General features: G+C 33.1%; 1 non-coding gene across 1 annotated transcript; it reads left to right on the plus strand.

Moving 5' to 3' along the window:
- The first annotated feature begins 3387 nt into the window (after positions 1-3387).
- On the plus strand, positions 3388-3552 carry LOC142322530 (U1 spliceosomal RNA). The gene has a single exon (XR_012755924.1). It is a non-coding gene; the product is annotated as a U1 spliceosomal RNA (small nuclear RNA).
- The last annotated feature ends 364 nt before the right edge of the window (positions 3553-3916 follow it).

Consider the following 3916-nt stretch of genomic DNA (forward strand, 5'->3'; position numbering starts at 1 on the left):
AACAGCTGATCAGCATTGCGAAATATAGTATTAGTGTTTAAAATTTTCTGTAAGGTGTATTAAGTATATCGGGTACTGTGAGCTGTGCTGTCATTAGCGAGGTTTTCTGTAAATTTTAGTTTGAACGTGATCGATTTGCCGTTGAAGTAATGCTGTGCTTATTTGGCAACAGAGGAATTCGTTGATAAGGTATTCATTTTGGTAATGCAGATGTAATGGTAGTGCTACAGCTGCTTCAGTAGAGTATGAAATATATTTTCCGAATCGCAGGATCGCCAAATCCAGATCCCACAACAATTAGAACGACTTTTCACACTCTACGGGAAACAGGTTCACACTACCTAATATTCGTACCAGCTATGAACGGTCTCTCCAACACGACGCTGCTACTGATGAGTTTATTATCGATGCAGTTCAGCACAGTCCAGGCGTCAGTACACGTCGTCTTTCCAAGCGGATCGGAGTTTTGTATTCGATGGTTTGAAGGACACTTAAAACAAGTTTTATCCTTATCATAAACAGCCATTAAACACCTGAATTTAGGAAACGGTCTGCTTCGTTTACAGTTCTGCAGCTGGTAGAAAACAAATTGACGACTCTATTAGTAGTTTTGTTTGCCGACAAGGCAAATTTCACTCGATATGGAGTCAACAACTTACACAAAGGGCACACATGGATAGAAGTAGATCTTCATGAACGGTGGAAGGTAATTTTCTACACCGATTTAGAATCAATGCATGTTGCGGCCTTCTTTACAATCAGCTGTCTGGACCGTTCATATTACCTGACCGCTTAAATGCTGAGGTCTACTTGCACTTTTTCAAGAATTTCCACAGCTGCTTGAAGATGTTTCTCTAGCGCTGAGACGCAACGTATACTTCCAGCACGATGACCCGCCTCCCCACTTCTTTTATGCCGTTTCCATTCACTTTAATCAAAATTTCCCTGAGAAATGAATCGGTCGTGGAGATTAATATTCCTGGCCACTGAGATCGCTTGATCTAACATCTTTAGATTTTTGCTTCTGGGAATGGATATATAAATCCATGGGTATACAAAATATTGTATACAAAACTACATTCTCGTGAGAAATTAATTGTCCGCATTATGGATACGGTTGAGCAACTTAAGGACAGCTCTGACGAACTAAAAAGAGCAACAAAAACAGTAAAGAAGCGTGTCAAGAAATGCGTTGAAAATGGCTGGCTCACTTTTTAACATTTATTATATACTGATAAGTATAATGCACTTTGATTTAGTGTACTGTTTCTAAATAAATTACGAATTTTTCTAATTTTTGTTTGTTTTATTCAAGTTATCTTACATCTTTTGTTTAGAATTTAATTTCTACAAGTTTTATTTGTTTATTGCCCATTTAACAAAGTTATTGTTAGTCAGACATAAAAGAACAGGGATTTTTACCCCAGATTTCTCAAAAACTACTGCAGTTTTGTTTTTTCTTTTTGGTAAAGCGATTATAAAAATCACTAATTCTGCTCCCATAATTAACGTCCTAAAAATTTCAATATAACCTCATTTCACCGGGGTAGCTGAAACCAAGCGACATCTTTTATTAGCCGTAACTCACAAATGAACCATTTTAGGACATATATTTATATATACTCTTCCCATTATTTTCACGAGTAGAATAGGTTATGGGTACCGGGAGTATTTCGTGATACACTCTGTATCAGATATATATCTGAATTATATTAATTCAATCAGACCTTTAAACAAATATCCGCGGGAATTCCATAATTTTTAAACAAGAAGCGGACAAAGTTGTACGAGTATAAGTTTTTTACACTTGACATTCAATCTAACCACTATCGACATATGTATAAACATAAAAAGCCCTTGAATTAAATAATAATAATATAAACGCACACTCACGCGTATATATGTAATATTTATTTTTGTTCTCATTACAAAATAAAGAAATTACATAACTATAAAAATAAAAATAGTAATGCACGCCCACACAAAGCGAGTTACATTTATGTAAGATAAATATTATATATATAGCTCAAGTTGTCTAATATAATAATTCATAATTAAATACGTGTACAGAAAAAAAATATATGGAAATATATCTACTGAACGTATTAGAAATTAATAACTGGTTATTATAATAAAAAAAATATCTAAGCTTTTTTACGAAAAATGTGATAGGCATTTCATTAATTATTAAAAACATCCTAAGAAAAAAAAAGGTAAATTTAACCTCGCTAAAATTTTATTGGTTCAACAACACCGGAAAGATCTCAAGGAGTAGCATTTTTCTAAAGAATTAAAGGATTTAAATTCCAGTGATTAAAACAACTTTTAATAAACCGGTTCATACAAATTACATAAGTTAAGTAACAACACTGGATATTATTTTTTTTGGGATGGGTAACTTCATGTTATTGACATTTAATACTAATGGTTTTCTTATACTAAGCGCCATATAATTTGGCGGATGAATCTGTCATGTTACTGCATCCTTGTCAAAAAACAAAAAAATTGTAAAAAAATGTACACCGTTAGAATATTTTCAGCATAAAGTATACAAAACACCAGCTGCATGTCTGTACGTTCGTGATCACGTACACACAGTTTCAACTGAATATATATCCTGGAGCAATTAGTAAAATTAAGAAAAAAGGAAAATACAAGTTCATAATAAAAAATTATAGTTACATATTGCATTACAATCAGGCTGTACTTTAGCAAAACAACTACCGTTCCACTCACGCTTTTTTAATCCGTAAAATCATTTTAAATTTATGTCCAATACGCCTTTCTATCATTTATTTCCGTTTGAAATTATTGTAAATAAATACATTTTTTATTCTGATCGGTACATAATAATACATTACGTAGAATGAAAAGAATGGAGTATTGGGGAAACGTATTTAAATCACTGAAAAGTTATCTAAAGATAAGTAAAAAAAGTAAAAATTTCGGAATGTGTGAGTTATGAGAGTATGGAGTACCTCAGGCTCAATACCCGGTCCATTACTATTTATCCTGTACATAAATGACATATATCAAAATACAGATCGACGGGACATCCTTTCCTTTGTAGAAAGTTAACAGTTAACAGTTTTTACTCGGTTAAAGATTAGAATACATTGTTTAATAACGTAAGTTCGGATTTTCCTTCAATAGTCCAATGTTTCTTGCAAACAGGTTTGCAATTAATTGTGAAAAAACACAGATTCTTCCAAATTGTGTGTCACAGTGATACTATACAAACTTTTGTGCATTTACGCTTCATATTTTTTTTTAATGAGATGAATGATTTGTAGCGTGTGTGAAAATGCCATGCTTGACCGGGATTCGAACCCGGGACCTCCGTATGAAAGACCGAGACGCTACCACTCGCGCCACGGAGGCCGGCAAATACTTACCTGGCGTGGAAGTTACCGTGATCACGAAGGCGGTTCCTCCACAGTGAGGCCTTTTCATTGCACTTCGGATTGGCTGAACTCTGCGAATATCCTAAATGTAGATATGTCGGGCGCACAATTTTTACGCTTTATTAAATGATTTAATAAACATTACTACTAAAAAAGTAAATATTGCTAAATATTTGGGTATTTTATTTATTCACATATGCGTTGGAACCAATTTATTGGAAAAATCACTGCTAAATTAAGAAGATTGTCATTTCTATGTTTTAAAGGGAAATCTTTAATAAAATATAGATATCAAATTTTCTTTGGATTCATATACTCAATATACAATAGGGAATATTTGCTTGGGGTGGAGGTGGAAAAATATACTATGAACATGTTAAAGGTAAGACATAAAAAAATATTATTTTATTATTTTGTAATTGAAGATTCCCCTCCGAAATACTGTATCGATCAACTCAATTATATAATCGTAGTGTTAGAAAAATGTTTTTTAACACCGCAATCAAAACTGT

Source organism: Lycorma delicatula, chromosome 3 (assembly GCF_047948215.1).
Source record: "Lycorma delicatula isolate Av1 chromosome 3, ASM4794821v1, whole genome shotgun sequence".
Classification (NCBI taxonomy): domain Eukaryota; kingdom Metazoa; phylum Arthropoda; class Insecta; order Hemiptera; family Fulgoridae; genus Lycorma; species Lycorma delicatula.